Source organism: Nycticebus coucang, chromosome 3 (genome assembly GCF_027406575.1).
Source record: "Nycticebus coucang isolate mNycCou1 chromosome 3, mNycCou1.pri, whole genome shotgun sequence".
NCBI lineage: Eukaryota > Metazoa > Chordata > Mammalia > Primates > Lorisidae > Nycticebus > Nycticebus coucang.
In genome coordinates this window covers 116,145,902-116,165,429 of record NC_069782.1, presented here as the reverse complement: position 1 = coordinate 116,165,429, position 19,528 = coordinate 116,145,902, and the positions used below count along the sequence as shown (strand labels likewise).

General features: G+C 39.2%; 1 protein-coding gene across 5 annotated transcripts in view; it reads right to left on the bottom strand.

Moving 5' to 3' along the window:
- Positions 1-9,991, bottom strand: part of A1CF (APOBEC1 complementation factor) — an 86,201-nt gene extending 76,210 nt beyond the window's left edge. For 4 of the 5 annotated variants that reach the window (XM_053583844.1, XM_053583845.1, XM_053583846.1 and 1 more), the window contains exon 1: positions 9,900-9,983. The gene's annotated coding sequence lies outside the window, so the exon portion shown is untranslated. Of the gene's footprint in view, positions 1-9,899 lie in introns of all 5 variants that reach the window. The other variant, XM_053583843.1, reaches the window with a different exon arrangement.
- Between the last annotated feature and the right edge of the window lie 9,537 nt (positions 9,992-19,528).

The following is a 19,528-nucleotide window of genomic DNA, read 5'->3' as shown; positions in this document are numbered from 1 at the left end:
AAAGACTTTGGGAAATTTTAACAGCAGATGGAAGGTGAGTGCACCTCATGCAATCAATGGAAGACCTGAATAGAACAAAAAGGCTGAGTAAAGGGATCTCTGCAGCCTGCTACTTTGGCTGGACTTGAGACTTGAAGTAAAATCTTGGCTCCCCTTGAGTCCCGAGCCTGTGGCTTCCGGGCTGCCATTTACACTACTGGCTTTCCTACTTCTCATGCCTTTGAACTTGGACTGGACCTGCATATTGGCTTCCCTGGGGTTCCAGCTTGCTGATTGAAAATCTTGGGACTTCTGCTTTCATAATTGCATGAGCCAATTCCTTTTGATAATTCTCTTTCATATATTTATATTTATATAAATATATGTTTTTATGTATATAATGTGTGTATATATGTTTATCTCCTATTGTTTATGTTTCTTTGGAGAACCCTGATTCATACACGTAACATGATTCTGGTTTTGTGTTGTCATTATCTAGTACCTGTGAGATCAGACGACCACAGATGGTGGTTGTATTATCCTCATTCATTGTGAGACCTAACTCTCCCCAAATTGCCAGGCTTCTTAAAGATCTCTGGGAAAGAGAGTTGGCAAAATTTAGAAATTCTAGAATAACACAGACTAAGGACAAGAGTAGAATTTCTTTGCATGTATGTTTCATTTTTAAGTTGTCTTATGAATTGGCAGTGGTAAGCATGGCGTACAATGTACGTATCCTTCAGCTGAAAGGCGGATGTTTATTCATTAGTCCTGGTACGATTATTCCTGTGGCATATTACAGAGACCCGATTAGCTACAAGTGCTGTATTTTATTCATTCTTGGTCTGATATTATTACGTCTGTCTTTCTCTCTCTCATTCTCTCACTCTCTCCACCTATCTTTATCTCTATTTTTAACCATATCGAAACTGTCCATTTGAACTTAGTTTCTGCCTCAGAACCATCTGGAGAAATTTAAGTTGAAAACTCCATTTTAACCAAGACTCCCAATCACTAACTGATGTCGTATGTTCGGTTCTTCAGTGAAGCTTATAAAATTTATCTACAGCTGTGTGTTACAGTGGCACTGAGGCAAGCTGACTTGTGTAATCAAAGGAAGCCTTGTTTCCCTTTCAAAAGCCAGATTATATGTGTCTTGATTTTATGCTAATTTTCATGCAGCAGAATGAATGGTGCTTATTAAATTCTTGACCCCTATCTCTATCTAGCCATTGTGTTCTGATAGGTTGCCCTACTTTGGATTTTCCACCACCATTATCATCTATGCTACCATCAATTCCTGCCTACATTATGGTCTTTTAATTTGGTTCTACTCTTTCCTGATCCTAACAACACCTACCTAACATTGATTAATTTTCTTAAGTACCACTTTTATTACATTGCTTTCTTATCAAAAAGACTTCAAATAACCTCACATTTTGTAATTTTGTAAATTAATCTTGACTTTTCTGTTCTATCACCTTTCAAACTTATCCAACTTTGTGCTCCACTAATCTTCCACATGTACCATTTTATCAACTCTGACCAGTCTGAATGATGGTTAGGAGTTAGGGGAAGAGGGAACAGGAAATGACTCTGGAGAAGAGGAGGGTGAGTGGTTGAGCATGACTGGTTGAGACATGGTTAGAACGCGGAATGCAAGTTGGAAGGGGTGTGATGGGCGTAGCAATGACAACAGACAAGGCTAGTAAGGTAAGAAAGAATGACATCAATGTTGGTCTGATGGAGTCTTGTCATTTTATTATGAAAACTCTGGGATCAGTATAGAAGAATTCTGATAGGACCTCATGTTCTTTAGACAGAGGAACCTATGAGTTTTGCTGAGAATGGATTAGAGATAGACCAGTTTAGGGACAAATGGGAGAAGGGAGAGAAAGGCAGAACTATGTCTGTGGCAATGAGAGTAAACCCCTCTGAGGACGTCCACTCTCCTCGTCAGCCCCAGCCCTCATCACTGAGCACTTCATAGCTACTTCATTCATGTTTGTTGAACTGAATGGAAATTTCATACAGCCTTTGCAACTACTCCAGACTTTTTCTTTTTCATAATATTCTAGTTTAATCCCATGATATTAGAATACATAATATTTTGTCCTGTATTATTTATTCATCATTGATTCACAGGTATGAGGATGTTGTGGTAGGAAAAACATGGGATCATGTATGCAGACTGACTTGGGCTTCAAGGTTGAAGTTCTACCCCTTAAAAACTTCGCAAACTTTAGTCAAATTTTTGAACCAGGTCTCCGTTTCTTCATTCTGAGATTGGGAATCATAGTGCCTACTCCATAAAGTTGTTACAGTGATTCAAGAAGACAGGATAAGTACACAGTACAGAGCTTGGTGCACGGCCCTCTGTTTTTCTTTAACTCTTCTCCTTTTCTCTCCAATTAGGTGGCTCTTTTAATTAACAAACAATATTGTCTATTTATTATGGGTCTAGCACTGTGTTCAGTATAATAATTAACAAAAGAATAACTTTCTTCCCATTAAAGAGCTACCAATTTAGCATAGTGAATATTCATTTTCCGGCAAAATAGAAGACCTTGGAGAAGAGAGAGATCAATTGTCCAAGGACTGTGAAGGGAGCTCTGGAGAAATCCATATGGGTTCCTTGATTTTAGGAACAAAATACATCTTTGTAAACACGGTACCTATAATAACACAGTACCTTTGTTATAGGTAAATGCAGGTGTGAAGGAGGCAGCATCACTAAATCAATTTCCAATGAATAAGTTAACATAATAATTTTAACTTCAAAGATAAACTCACCATCCATATGTCATGGGGAAGATGTGGCCAACACATCATTTGGGATAAGGAAATCTGCCCTGTGCACTAGTCTAAAAGAGGGGATAGCTGTTAAGTAACGTTGAGCTGGGAATGGAGTGTGGATTGACTTAGGACACAGATGGCTGTTAGAACATGATATACGCTAGAGTGCCTGGTTTGTAGACAACAAGGCTTCAGGGCCTGAACTCAGTAATAGAACGGCCACACGTTGTCTCACCCAGAGGGAAGGATCTCACCCAGAGGGAAGGATCTCCTTGGTGCCCTGTCATCCAGCCACTTCCTTTGAAGTGACCCTTAACTCCATCCACAGCAGTCCTGATGCCTCACTTAGCCTCACCGGAGCCCCCACACTTGATTTCCTCTTCAGGAGTCTGCAGCTCTGCCCGCATAGGGGACTGGCTTGAGGACAGGTTAACTTACTTTATTCTTGCATTTTTGTTGTGCTGATAACCATCCTATTCTTCAACAGTCACCTGTATCTTTGTAAGTGGCTTTGAGGATTGATCTTTTTTAAAATTATAACTTACAAAAATAACAAAGCCCAAGAGATTTTCACTTGGTTGTGAAGATCTGTATTTCTATGCTACTTCCCTCAATAATCCCCCAGGTTCCTTCAGATCATCCCATATACACTTAGTTAGGGGTCCTGACTGTGATAGAGAGCAGATCTGCCTTGGAAAAACTACAGCGCAGAGGGAGAGAGGGTTCCAAATTTGCACTGCAAGCCAGTGGTAGGAATAGTTAATTTCTTAGCCATCGAAATTCTGGTCTAAAAAATGCTCTATATGTTTAGGCTCCTCTCTCCCCTACTTATTTTCTTGTAGTAAAGCATTGTGCGATCAGCACAGAAATATAAGAATTACAGCTATAATAGCTAAAATTAATGCATACTTGGTATTACTCTAAGCATGTCATATATAAATTCTGATCTAATTCTTAAAACAACCCTGACTTTAAAGAAGAGGCCATAAGCAAAAAGTGGTCATATTATTTGCTCAAGGTCACATTATATAGTAAGTGTTGGATCCAGGATTTGAGGGCAGGCAGTATGGGCTTGGGACCTTCTGCTTTAACGTATAATTTCTCTCCCTCTCTGCTATGCCAACACTTCAAGTCAGAGCTTTGGATCACTGGGCTTTAGGAAATCCTTTAAAATCCTAAGTGTATTGCATTATTATTGTTATACAAAAGATTTGACCTCATGGCTTATTTCTGAAAGGCAAATAAAAAGAAGACTTTTTAGATATTATATGGTTTTTTTTTCCTCTTAAAATATATTAAGGGATCTTATAATGGAATTATCTAGATGATTCTACTTCAAATCAATGCACCTGTTATGAATCTGATAGGGAGAGACAGGGAGGTATTAGTATCTGTTGAGTGTGATAGTCAATGACTTTAATAACAAATCAAAATTGTTTAATAAGTCCAGGTCATTCTTCCTCAAAGATCAGAAAAATACCTGCGCTCAAGTCCCTTCTATCCCCCTCTGGTTATTCATGACACTTTCCTAGGCCTTGACCATCTATGCTCACCATCTTCTCCTTCCCCACCATCAAAACTTACTTCTCTCACAGGGCTGATTAATGCTCAATCTGCTTTCCAGGCTAGTTAATCCATTCAGTGATTTTAGGCTGAGGCGTCTCTATCCTTCACACTCTGCATCCCAACTACTTTATATTTTAACAAGTAACTTTTGGAAACTAACTGTTATAATTCTAAAATGAATAACCCTATTCAGGGTGGTGGAGCTGCTATCGGGGAGTATCTGAACTTCAATTTGAAGTTCTAAATTAGGTCAGTTAAATATGGGACTCCCTTAGCAGACATAGGCCTGGCAGCCCAATTACTCTTTCCATGGGGAGAAGGGAATGTCCTCCGGGTGGGTGGTGCTGTGTCCCTTCAGACACTAACAGAAGTTGGATGTAAGGCAGCCACATCATTCAGGACAATTACTTTGTACTTTCAGTGACACATCCACATCTTCTCCTGTCTTTACATTCATGGTGTCTGTACCTGCACGTGCCTCCTCTGAGATGGGGGCCTCGCCGTCTCTCCGAGTTACAAAATCGGTCTCCTTTAACTGGGAATCTGTGTCAGTCCCTGAATCTGGGTGTAGCAAGAAGGGTGGGATTCCAAGTGAAAGGAGTGTTCCTTTCTACCATGGTGGTCCTACTAAGGGGTCTCCAGACTTTGCACAGAGAATCTAGCTGAGTCAGAAACGCTGTACGCTGAGAGGAGGTTACTGTTAACAGAAAGGGGCCCTCCAGGCTGGGGCTTTGTATTCAGGTTTTCACTCTAAGAAAAAGGAAGTTGTCCATCTTTGGGAAACTTGAGTAGCTTTTCTATGTCAAATAAAGGGTCTCAAAGTTTCCTTCTAGTTCCAAGTATCAGTGCTTCTCAGTCATCATTCATCCTTTCTTTGAGGGATGCTGTCGCTGGGACTCACTGCTGCTTCCCGGACTTACCACCTGTGTGACTTTGAGAAGTTTCTCCCTGTTATTTCTCCCTTAGACATGACTATCATGGCTTGGGCAAGTTCTCCATGACCCTAAGCTTCAACTGCTTTATTGGGAAAATGGCATAGCAATGACCTATTTCATAGGGTCATGGAGGATTGAACGAGTTCATCTATGTGCCTGGCATGTGGCAGGATCTGTCTGAGGATTAAGAGCTATTATTAATATCACCATTATTATCATCATAGGGCACCAAATCTAATTGGTCGGTAGTAAGTGCTGCCTGAATCATAAGGTACTGTTAGGGATTTTCAGGAAAAAGGATTACAGGATTTTTGAGATGGGCACCTATATATGTCAACACAGTTCCCCCCTCCCTGTGGTATCAGATTGTGGTTTCTGAGTTTCCCTGCTAATCATCAGAGGCCTTAGTGTCTAGTGTATCTAATAAGCCAATTTACTCCATGCTGAACACCCCAGCTAAAAAGATAAGCACTACACAGCATCCTAGTAAAAGAGCTGGATAGGAGAATCTAAAATTATTAGAAATAAAAAAAAAAATTGCATTTGCACATAAAGCTTTGCCAGTCCCCTGGCAATCTGTTAGAAGATTTTATAACCCTCCATTCTTTCACTGTGTTAATTATAGCATATGGACTAATTTATAATTAAATCTGTTTAGGGCTATTTTCTTCTGGGATGTATATGGGTCTGGTTGTCCTCTCACCCTCTGTGTGGACCCTATGTCCTCTCTTCTCTGCTGCAGGCCCATTACCTCATCAGCACACTATACTACATAAAAAGGGTTGGGCTTATAAATTTTAGGTGGGGCATCTTTCCATTAACTAGCTTTGTATAATTGGAATGACAAATACATGACTTAATTACCATTCAGAAACTAAGTGTACTGAATTAGCTGTGAAGAAATTCAGCATTTAAAAAAATCCATCTAAATTCTTCTCTCTCAAATGCTTTTATAAACTAGAATCTTCTATGGAAATAAGGCACTATAGTAGTTAATTCTGCTGTTTACATCTAGTCTACGTTAAATCAGTTGGGCCTCCCAACACAATGATTATTTTTTAATTGCTGGAGGAAGGGAAGACATTACAACATCATTGCAGGTGGGATTTTATGGAATTGCAAACCAATTTGCTCGCTTAGACATTCTGTCTGGCCAGATTGTCGTCTGCTAATTCTCTTTAGTCATATTATGGCTGGAGCAGAACACTGTGCATGACTGGGCCGACTGCAGGAAATTAGCCTATTTTCTTACTACTCTTTTCTTTTTGATATTACCAGAAACCAATCCCTATTGGAATAAATAAACCTTTAAAATGTTCTCCACCTGATTGTTAATACCTAAATGCATAAAAATTCCTCCTACATATTGGTATGGGGAGTGGTGGAGCATATCTTACCTGTCTTAAAAAGAAATCAAATCAGAGATCTCAAGATGCTCTCTCTACTTATTTTAGTCAAGATAACCATTTCCTATGAAAGGAAACATTTTAAATTTTGGTTCCTAGCAATCAAGAATATTCCATACAATTTTGAGTGTATTGAGTTAAGAATTTTTAACTCAGTTAAGATTTAGAGCTAATACCCCAGTCAAAATAGGTTTGATGGAATAAAATGATCAATTAGCTTCTCTGATCTAATTGGCGGTAGAGATTTGTTAATAATACCTGCCTAAATTTTATGGCATCAGGCCAAAAAAGCAGGTGCAATTTAGATTTCTTATGTAGAATGTCCCTGCAAGAGCGCTGTTCTTTTTCCAGATGCTTTTCCTGGGGGAGTTTGGACTGTTAGGGCTGCACTTTGGAGGTACCTGGTTACTGTTTCTGTGAATAAGATAAAGTGGTGTTTATCCTCTGTCGATCAATACTGCCTTGTTTGAACTTATTGAGTCATTTAGAGACACACAAAGTAATGAAAACCATTGTGCAATAGTACCCAGAGTCCTACCCAGCTTTTTAAAGATGGTAATATTTTAAATGACAGTTACTGAAACAGATTTTCAATATCAACTGACTGTGTAATAGAATGAACATACCTTGTATCAAGGCATTCCATGGGTTTGAGTGCAAAGGATATTGGGCTTTTTAAATTAAGAGTTTTCTTGAGCTACATTCTCTAAAATGAATGTATGCTCTGTAAGGATTTTAATACTAAAAAGAATTATAGGTTGTCTTTCTGTGAATCAACAGGATAGGGTTACTATTTAAAAATGTCATGATTTATGAATAGTTTTCAATTTAAATTTTGTTAGTATTATTTCAACAAAGAAGTAATGAATAAGTTTGGACAGTTTTAGATTTTTCTAGAGGTTGTGACACATAGGGCAATGGAAAGGGGAGAAAGGTTTTGCTGAATTCCTAAGCACCGGGGATTAACTGTTTTGCCTCATCATCTCATTTAACATTCACAAAATTCTCTGGGTCAGATTTTACCTCCATTTCACCTTGGAGGAGCCTGAGATTCCAGGAGGTCAAACAGTATTTCAGAGGTCACACACCCAGGGAGTTTCGGAATAGGCTTTCCAGCCTACTTCTGTCCAGGAGAAGAAAAGCCCAGGGCTCTTTCTATAATTTATCTTTAAAGTGTCTAAAATAGGCTTTGTCACAGTTAATGAAAGACGATGAGATTATAATAAGGTCCCTTAGATTTTTCAATTGTGCTCATTTTAATTGTGACAATTTCAATACATTTTATTTGTTATAAAAGCTGGATGTGGGCTATAAAAATGATTCGTTCTTTCTTGATGGGTGTTCTGAGGAACACCCATCTTAAGAGATGTTAATAGATGCTCCGTTGTAAATTAAGCTTAGAAAACAAAGCATTGCCTACTCTCTGAGATATTCCCAATGAATGAGAATCTTTGCCCATGTGAAGCCCTCAGTACTTGTGAGTGTGATTCAGCCATTACACACTTGGGCTCCGGAGTCACACACCTGACTGGGAGACCTGGCTCTGCTACTTGCTGGGGGGAATGTGGAGCCTCATAGGTGCCTCACTTTTCTCATTTAGAAAATGTTCAAGTAGGATCTTCCTGACATGAGATAAACGTATGGAAAGTGCTTAGAAGTACACTTAACAATACAGCGTGTCATAAATGTCTCACTCTCGTGGTAATAAAAACCGCCTTGACTTTTTTTGGTAACACCATTTCCTCAACTGACTTGCAATGGAGTCCCTTCCTCAAGGGAGCCCCATTTATTAACCTCCACTGAATACAATGTAGCTGTGTAGGCAATGTTGGTATTTGAAATGACGCAAAGCCACCCTTGTACTACCCAATTAAAAATAATAACTTTTAGTGTTTTCACATCCATTATGCCATTTTATATTGTTTTCTCATAACATTTCTTTTCCTTGCCAATTATCTTCTTTCTTTCCTTATATTCGATATACAATAAGTTGGAACAGTAAAAGGTAAGAATTGTCCAAAATGGGCAGTGTGAATCCAGAAAACCTGTCTCTCATCCATGACCCTGTAAGTCACTTGCCTCTTTCTCTGTATTTAGCAGAGCAAAGCCTCATCGCTTTGACAAGTAAGTGAATTCACTGTTATTTCCAGACCTATCCTCCCATTGCATACTCCTCAGCACAGGCTATAAAGAGGGTTTCAGACCAAACAGACACATTTTTATAAATAGAAGTGAGCAGAACATGTTTTGTAAAACACTAATTCTGTACAATGTGCAAATAATGCTGTGCTCTTCACATTTTTGGAGATATGCAATATACACTTGAAACGTCCTATAGTGAAGAAACTTGTTTAACCTGGAACTCATTTTCCTTGGAACTTACTTTGGTAATCATGATCAAAGGTCAAAGAGTTTAGGAGATTTCTGGTAGAAATAGGATATTCCTGATAAATGCCCAGTTTGCATTTCTTTCTTTAGGTAAAATGCCACTGCATCCCGGCTGTGAGTATTCTTTTGGAAGTAAAATGATAACGGGAAAAGACATCCACTGCACGACAGTTGCCCAAACTGTGGAAGCAATCTAATAATTAGCTACTCCAAGTTTGAGATTTAACACGCTCAAAGCCAGTCATTTTTCATAACTTTTTCTCTTCTTTTTCACTACATCAAAAGGGAATAGCTTAGGGCATTCCTTTGGATAGCAGGATAATGACAGAGGAAATAGCAAGAATTTACCAAGACTTTTTTTTTTTTAATGGGGGTAACAGTACTAGAGATAATTGAACATATGAAGTCCAAAATATGATCCTTATAGAGAACTCAAAATCTACCAGTGATATTAATACTGTTTTTCATGTTAATTGCAATTTTGTTTCCCAATGTCCGACAACCAGGGCAGGCAGGTAACCATGACTCTCCCTGCTGTCTGATTAGAGCTCAATAAACTTCTCAGAACCCCGCTGTTGAACCTGCAGGGGTTCGTGTATAGAAATTGACTAAATCATGGTGGCCATTCCGTTTTAAGATTATAGGATTATTCCAATGTATTATTTTGTGTTAAGGTTATTTTATTAGTATAGAAACAAACTAGACAATTCCCTGGATTAGACTTGTTAATAAAAAGACGGCTAAAGCTGTTCCCACTGCACTCATGCTGATACTATAATGCACAGTTTCACAGAGTAGAAATAGAAAAAGCAAAACACACACATCATACCTGAATAATTTCAGAGATCCCCACCCGGAAAAGGTTTCCTTGATTATGGCGAATTCAACGTGTCACTCTGGTTATGCTCTAACCATCATATCAAACTCCAAAGGTTCAGTGGCTTTAGGCTCGGTTTACAATTCCTGGGAGTTAAACTTTAACTCGCCCTGTCTTTTGCATCCATGCAGCCCTTTGACCAGAGAATTGGGTCACGATAGCCCACACAGAATCTAAAAAACTACCCTTGTCATTTTACGTTAAAAATCATTGAGCTACTGATAATATTATTTTGAGGCTATTTTATTGAATTAAAGTATATTAAAAAGTAGAACTCACTGTAATTTGGACAACTAACCTTTATTTTAACATTAGTTTCTGTCTTTTTTGTTTCCTATGCCAATGTGGTATTATGCCTAAGGTAATTTAGGAGAGTATTTCTTTGTTTTGCATTTTTTGATATCACTTTTTGTAGGTCAAGGGTGTGGATAAATGATGGTTCACAAACAGCAAATACACAAAGCATTTATATGATAAAGTAGGTAGATTTAGGCCAGGCCAGGTTGGGGAAAACATACTTCCTTTTATACAAGCCGCTCATTCAGATTTTAAGAGGGAACCAGCTTTGGGAAAGCACAGTAATCGGCCACACACTGGGTCACATTGCAGCCTGTGCTGTTGTTCATCCTCTGACATCGCAGAGGGAACTGTGCTTCTTGCAGAATAGAACAGTGGTATTTTGAAGCTACATACCCTACATTCAAGTTGTCTGGTAAGAGCTTGAGTGTAGGGAAGAAGTCACTAAGGGTAATAAAGCCCACTTTAAAAAAGGGAAGAAGAACCAAAAACTCTCCTAATGTTGAGTAAATTTTGGTTTAAAGGTTTTGCAAACCACAGGTTCCAAAACTAGAATTGAAGGATGCCCTTTGCTTGGCTTCAGTTCTAGTAAGAGGAATCTAATTTTCTAGGAACCAACCATTCAGAGAACATTTTTATCTATAATATAATACCATGGAAGGCACATTCATGAACAAGTAGAAGAAGACATAAGAGATACTGTTCTGCTTGTATTCTCAGCTCCCGCACACGAGGAAGCCCTGATTCACCCGGGGTTCGCAAAGCAGTGCACGACAGAGTTTAATGAAAGAACACCGCAGGAATAACGGTTTTACTCTGGAATTGTGTCCCTCGAGTTAGACGTAGTGGAAACTTTCATCCCCACCCAGCTAGATAGCTAAATAAGGGACACCACCCTCTACCTCCGCCTTGGGAATGTGTCCCCTCACCAAGCAAGCTTCCTGGTTTTCCTAGAGAAAGCTCAGTTTGTCGTATGGGGTTTCCAAATGGGTGGGGAATTCTTAATTTGAGTTTGCATGGTCCAACAAAGAATTGTTGCTGTTGTAAGACTGATAGTTCTGGAAAGGTTTTGTGTGGTGGATATTAGATGGCGATAAAGGGAGCTACAGACAGGAAAGCTAGGAATTTTAGGTATCTGCCAGAAATAGCAAAGCATGAATTATGTTAACTAGGGTCTCAGTCAGTCTGGTGACTACCATGAAAGACCATCAACGGGGTGACTTCAACAACAAACACTTGTTACCCGCAATCCTGGAGACTAGAAGTCCAAAATCAGGGGCAAGCAGTGCCCCCTTCCTGGTTATATCCTCACGTGACCTTCCTTGGTATACACACACACAGAACAATCTCATATCTCCTCCTTTTTAAAAGCAATTACTAATGCTATCATGAGGGTCTCTCTCTCATGACCTAATCTTACCCTAATTACCTCCAAAAAGACCAATATCCAAATACCATCACATTGGAGATTAGGGTTTCAACAAATGAACTTTAAGGAACACAAACATTCAGTCTATAGCAGCCAATTATAAAAAATGTACCAGCTTATTTGATGGGTCCTGGCATTCAAAAGGACCATAGTCCCATTAAGTGAAATCTGACGATCCAGGTAGGACAACTCAGATAATTACTCCTGAAAGCCAGTGGCAGTAATAAATTTGGTAATATTATTAGCTTATTGCTTTTTATTTTCTAAACCACTGTGTTGCAGTGACATGAATATGTCGATCAGAAATAAAACTAATAATAGGTCAGCCTTCTGCTCAGGGACTTGACCCCCCCCCCACAACCCCCACAATAGCCTGTCACCCTGAGACACAGAAGGCAACCCATCAAAACGAGATCAAACTTCTAACCTCGATCCCATCAGTCTGATCAAGGGAGCTAACTGTACCCAGGATGGCAAGGCTTGCTTTTATTTTGTAAAACAAACCCTGTTTAGATAATGGCTGATAAATATTAATTTACTAATACAAAAAACTACTAAGGACCTTCTCTCTACTAAGTGTTGCATTAGAAAAATGTTTATTTAAAATGAGAGTTGAGTCCATAAGTAGGCCATGGAATCATTAAAGTGGGTTGTATCCAACATATTAAAAATAAAATAGAAAATTGTGTGAATTACAGCTAGAAAGGGTAAATATTTTTCATGAACATTTTTCTTCAGTTACATGTATGTCTGTGTACTGGTTATGATGTAAAATTTATTTTTGATCGTGGAACACACTTTTAAACGTTCGGAAAACAGTCCACTGATCTTTAGGGATTCAGTGGTTAACAGACCAGACAGAGAGCACACATATTAACAAAATATCCCAGATGATTAGTTCTAGTAGTAATAAGTGTTTTAAAGGAGAAGTAAAGGTTCTCAAGAGAACATAAAACACAGGGGTCTAACCTGGTGTGGGCCTGGGTGGGAGTGGGGAGTGGTTGACAAAAGGCTTCCAGAACACAAGATAGCTAAACTGAGATCTGCAGGACATGTTGGGGGGTCAGGGGAGTGGGGGGGACTTCTAGTCGCAGAAATAGCACCTGTGCATGCCCTCAGTTGGAGTGAGCTGGACACGTTCAAATAAGCCAAAGCCAGTTTCAGTGAGAAGCAAGTAGAAAAACGAGAAGGACGCCACAGGAGTAGGTAGCAGCGCTGAGGCCATGCCCAGGGTCCTGCAGGCACGGGCAGGTCACGTGAGATGTTTGTGTATTCTGGGTATAGTGTGGAGAAAAATTGCCAGGGTATAACATTCCTGCCCCTCTTTATTTGGGGGGAGGCTGTCTTTGAATTATTAATATTTTGGAGATTAGACTATATAATATTCAAATAGTTTTGTGATGTAGACTTGAGTGAGGCAAAACATCTTAGACCAGTCAGGGGGAAGGTGGCAGGTGACGGTGCTTAGAATGAGGCTGGTGGCTCTGAGAATAGAGAACAGTAGATGAGGTTCCCTGAAATGTAGAGGAGGTAAACCATCAAGCAGATTTGGGGACTAAGGGCAATGACATCTGAAGGGGGACTCCCAAATTACTGGATGCAGCCATTGTCTGGGTAGTGGTGCTATTTGCTGAGAAGGGAATATTCAAAAAGGAAGAGACTTACAAAGTGGCTCTACCAGGTCCACAGTAAGTGCTCATTAAATGGTGGTCGTCATCACTCATTCACATGTGAATTATCTGGCATTTTTAACTAATCTTGCTTTTACTATCACACGACATTCAGGTAAAAGGCATTGATTTTTGACATTAAGCTTAAAAAACAAAACCAAAAATATAATCAAAGCCAAAGATTACCAAATTTAAGAAGCATCCCTCCCTGTAACCTTCCTTCTCTTCATTGGTTTCAATTTCCTGGAGTACAACTTTCAGTTTTTGTGTATTTGGCGGGTGGGGATGCTTAATTAACTCTAAGAAAGTATTCTAATATTCCATGGTGTACACATACCACAATTTATTTATTATTTTTTTTTTTAATTTTTTTATTAAATCATAAGTGTATACAATGATATGATTATGGGGCATCATACACTCACTTCATAAACCATTTGACACATTTTTATCCCAGTGGTTAACATAGCCTTTCCGGCGTTATCTCAGTTACTGTGCCAAAACATTTATATTCTACATTTACCAAGTTTCGCAAATACCCCTGTAATATGCACCACAGGTGTGATCCCACCGATTCCCCTCCCTCTACCCACCCCCCCCTTTCCCACTTCCCCCTATTGTTAAGTTGTAGTTGGGTTATAGCTTTCATGTGAGAGTCCCAAATTAGTTTCATAGTAGGGCTGTGTACATTGGATATTTTTTCTTCCATTCTTGGGATACTTTACTAAGAAGAATATGTTCCAGCTCCATCCATGTAAACATGAAAGAGGTAAAGTCTCCATCTTTCTTTAAGGCTGCATAGTATTCCATGGTATACATATACCACAATTTATTAATCCATTCGTGGATCGATGGGCACTTCGGCTTTTTCCATGACTTAGCAATTATGAATTGGGCTGCAATAAACATTCTGGTACAAATATCTTTGTTATGTTGTGATTTTTGGTCTTCTGGGTATATGCCCAGCAGAGGAATTACAGGATTGAATGGCAGATCTATTTTTAGATCTCTGAGTGTTCTCCATATATCCCTCCAAAAGGAATGTATTAATTTGCATTCCCACCAGCAGTGCAGAAGTGTTCCCTTTTCTCCGCATCCACGCCAACATCTCTGGTCTTGAGATTTTGTGATATAGGCTAGTCTCATTGGAGTTAGATGATATCTCAAAGTAGTTTTGATTTGCATTTCTCTGATGATTAAAGATGATGAGCATTTTTTCATATGTCTGAAGGCCGTGCGCCTGTCTTCTTCAGAGAAGTTTCTCTTCAAATCCCTTGCCCAGCCTGCGATGGGATCCCTTGTTTTTTTCTTGCTGATGCGTTTGAGTTCTCTGTGGATTCTGGTTATTAAACCTTTGTCAGAGTTATACCCTGCAAATATCTTCTCCCATTCTGAGGGCTGTCTGCTTGCTCTGCTTACTGTGTTCTTAGCTGTGCAGAAGCTTTTTAGTTTGATCAAGTCCCAGTAGTGTATTTTTGAAGCTGCTTCAATTGCCCGGGGGGTTCTCCTCATGAAATACTCACCCAGACCAATTTCTTCAAGGGTTTTCCCTGCATTCTCCTCTAGTATTTTTATAGTTTCATGTCTTAAGTTTAAATCTTTAATCCAATGAGAGTCTATCTTAGTTAATGGTGAAAGGTGTGGGTCTAATTTCAGTCTTCTGCAGGTTGCCAGCCAGTTCACCCAGCACCATTTGTTAAATAGGGAATCTTTTCCCCACTGAATGTTTTTAATTGGCTTGTCAAAAATCAAATAGCGGTAAGTAGCTGGATTCATCTCTTGGTTCTCTATTCTATTCCAGATATCTACTTCTCTGTTTTTGTGCCAATACCATGCTGTTTTGATCACTATCGATTTGTAGTAAAGTCTGAGGTCTGGTAGTGTGATTCCTCCTGTTTTGTTTTTATTTCTGAGTAATGTCTTGGCTATTCGAGGTTTTTTCTGATTCCATATAAAACGAAGTAATGTTTTTTCAAGATCTTTAAAATATGACAGTGGAGCTTTAATAGGGAGTGCGTTGAAAGTATATATTGCTTTGGGTAGTATGGACATTTTGATAATGTTGATTCTTCCTAGCCATGAGCATGGTATGTTTTTCCATTTGTTAACATTTTCAGCTATTTCTTTTCTTAGAGTTTCATAGTTCTCTTTATAGAGATCTTTCACATCTTTTGTTAGGTAAATTCCCAAATATTTCATCTTCTTTGGCACTACTGTGAATGGGATAGAGTCCTTAACTGCTTTTTCAATTTGACTGTTGTTGGTGTATATAAAGGCTACCGATTTATGAATGTTGATTTTGTAACCTGAGACGCTGCTGTATTCCTTGATCACTTCTAGGAGTTTTGTAGTAGAGTCCCTAGTGTTTTCCAGATACACAATCATATCATCTGCGAAGAGCGAGAGTTTGATCTCTTCTGACCCTATATGGATACCCTTGATCGCCTTTTCTTCCCTAATTGCGGTGGCTAAAACTTCCATTACAATGTTGAAAAGCAATGGAGACAATGGGCAGCCTTGTCTGGTTCCTGATCTGAGTGGAAATGATTCCAATTTAACTCCATTCAATATGATATTGGCTGTGGGTTTGCTGTAGATAGCCTCTATCAGTTTAAGAAAAGTCCCTTCTAGACCAATTTTCTTGAGTGTTCTGATCATGAAGGGATGCTGGATATTATCAAAAGCTTTTTCTGCATCAATTGAGAGAATCATATGGTCTTTGTTTTTTAATTTGTTTATGTGCTGAATTACATTTATAGATTTACGTATATTGAACCAGCCTTGAGACCCTGGGATAAAACCAACTTGGTCATGATGTATAATTTGTTTGATGTGTTGCTGGATTCTGTTTGTTAGGATCTTGTTGAATATTTTTGCATCTATATTCATTAGTGATATTGGTCTATAATTTTCTTTTCTTGTTGGGTCTTTTCCTGGTTTGGGGATCAGGGTGATATTTGCTTCATAGAACGTGTTGGGTAGTCTTCCTTCTTTTTCTACATTTTGGAACAGGTTGAGTAATATAGGTACTAATTCCTCTTTAAAGGTTTGGTAGAATTCTGACGTGAAACCATCTGGTCCGGGCTTTTGTTTTTAGGGAGGTTTTGTATAGTTGATGCTATTTCTGAACTTGATATGGGTCTGTTCAACATTTCCACTTGATTCTGGTTAAGTCTTGGAAGGTGGCGTGCTTCCAAGTATCGGTCTATTTCCTTCAGATTTTCATATTTCTGAGAATAAAGTTTCTTGTAATATTCATTAAGGATTTTTTGGATTTCTGATGAGTCTGTGGTTATTTTGTCTTTGTTGTTTCTGATTGATGATATTAGAGATTTTACTCTTTTTTTCCTGATTAGGTTGGCCAGAGGTTTATCTATTTTATTGACCTTTTCAAAAAACCAGCTTTTTGATTTATTGATCTGTTGTATTATTCTTTTGTTTTCAATTTCATTTAATTCTGCTCTAATTTTGGTTATTTCTTTTCTTCTACTGGGTTTGGGGTTGGAATGTTCTTCCTTTTCCAGTTGCGTGAGATGTCCCATTAAGTTGTTAACTTCCTCTCTTTCCGTTCTCTTGAGGAAGGCTTGCAGTGCTATAAATTTCCCTCTTAGAACTGCCTTTGCAGTGTCCCAGAGGTTCTGATAGCTTGTGTCTTCATTGTCATTTTGTTCCAAAAAATTGGTGATTTCTTTCTTAATCTCATCTCTGACCCAGCTATCATTCAGCATAAGGTTATTTAACTTCCATGTTTTTGTATGGGTATGCAGATTCCTGTTGTTACTCAATTCAAGTTTTATTCCATGATGGTCCGAGAAGATGCATGGAATAATTTCTATTCCTTTAAATTTACTGAGGTTAGACTTGTGACCTAAAATGTGATCAATTTTGGAGTAAGTTCCGTGGGCTGATGAGAAGTATGTGTATTCAGTTTTGTTGGGATGAAATGTTCTGTAGATGTCTGCTAAATCTAAATACTGGATGGTTAGGTTTAAATCTAAGATTTCTTTGCTCAGCTTCTTTCTGGAGGATCGATCCAACACTGCCAAGGGAGTGTTGAAATCTCCAACGATTATGGAGCTGGAGGAAATCAAGTTACTCATGTCTGTTAGAGTTTCTCTTATAAATTGAGGTGCATTCTGGTTGGGTGCATAGATATTAATAATTGAGATCTCGTCATATTGAGTATTACCCTTAACAAATATGAAGTGACCATTCTTGTCCTTCCTTACTTTTGATGGTTTAAAGCCTACTGTATCTGCAAATAAAATTGCAACACCTGCTTTTTTCTGATTACCATTTGCCTGAAATATGGATGACCATCCTTTCACCCTGAGTCTGTATTTGTCTTTTAAGTTGAGATGTGACTCTTGTATGCAACAAATATCTGGCTTAAGTTTTTGTATCCAGTCAGCTAACCTATGCCTCTTTAGAGGACAGTTTAAGCCATTCACATTGATGGAGAGTAAGGATAAGTCTGGTGGAATTTTGGGTATCGAGTTTTTCAAAGGTCCAGTGGACATTTTTAATCCTTTCGCCAGTGTGGAAGTTGGAGTTTGATCCGAAGTTTCTGAGTGAGTTTACTTTTGTGGTATAGGATTGGGTTGGTCATTGTGGAGGATAGGTCTGAGAACATCCTGAAGAGCTGGTTTACTTATGGCAAATTTTTTCAACATATGAATGTCATTGAAGTATTTAATTTCTCCATCATAGATGAAACTCAGTTTAGCTGGATACAAGATCCTGGGTTGAAAGTTTTTTTGCTTTAGGAGATTAAAAGTTGATGACCAGCCTCTTCTTGCTTGAAAAGTTTCAGCAGAGAGATCTGCAGTTATTCTAATATTCTTACCTTTGTACGTTATAGTTTTCTTTCGCCGGGCTGCTTTGAGAATCTTCTCTTTCATGTTAACTTTAGTGAAGCTAATTATGATATGTCTGGGAGATGGCTTTTTGGGGTTGAATCGTGCTGGGGTTCTGAAGCTGTCTGCTATCTGAATTTCAGATTCTCTAGGCATGTCTGGAAAATTTTCTTTCATAATTTCATGTAGAAGGGCCTCTGTGCTCTTGGCTGCCACGTCATCAGCCTCCGAAATTCCTATAACCCTTATGTTATTTTTTTTCGAATTATCTGAGAGCTCTCTGAGTGAGTGATCCGTTTTTGCTCTCCATTTCTCTTCCTCTTTGAGAGATTGGGAGCGTTCGAAGACTTTATCTTCAATGTCAGAAATCCTTTCTTCTGCTTGCTCCATTCTGTTACTGAGGGATTCTACTGTATTTTTCATATCTTTGAGGGCTGTAAGTTCTTGTTTCAGTGTGTCTAAGTCTTTGGTGGTTTTGTCTTTAAATTCGTTAAATTCTTGAGACAGTTTTTGAATTTCTCCTCGAATTCCTAATTCCATTTTATTAATCTTGTCTGCAAACCAAATTCTGAATTCAACTTCTGACATCTCAGCCAGTTGTTTATGAATGGGATCTTCAATCACATCTGCCGTATCTTTTCTTGGGGGGGTTGATCTATTCTGGTTATTCATGTTACCAGAGTTTTTCCGCTGATTCCGCCCCATGGTTTACTCCCTTTGGTTTTTCCCCTGGGGTTTTATTGAGGGCCCGTACAGTGTTGTGGCCTGAGAAACTGGGGCCCTGTCTGGTGTGGTGGAGCAAAGTGGTTCTGTCTTGTTTTCAGCTGGTTTCTGTTCGATCCTATTGCAACTTCTACTCTGGCTTGAAGTCTCAGCTGTGTGAAAAAATCAGCAATTAAGTCACCCCGCCTGCCCACCTCTGGCCCCAGTTGGAAAAGGAGAATGAAACCTTCCTACAATCGCACACCCAGGGCACCACCTGAAAAGTCTTCAGTCTATTAGCCCAGTTCAAAAGGTCCGAATCAACTGTCTCAATCGGCACTTGTCTCAGGTGGAAGGGTTCAAGAGGTCTCTGGGAACTGGATCACAGGGGCCTGGTGACTCCTCTGAGACAGCTCACCCCAGTGCAGTGTGGAGTCAGGAGGAGCCACCCCGCAAACAGAGCAGTCTGGGAAGGTTGACGTCTCCTTCCCCACTTTGCCCCTCCGTCGGACCCAGTCACTGGTATCTCTGCAGATGGCTAACCCAGTTGCCTGCAGTGAACAGACACTCCAGGGGTTTGCACCTGCCTGAATCGCGAGGAAGTCTGCCAGGCCCCCGCAGACTGCC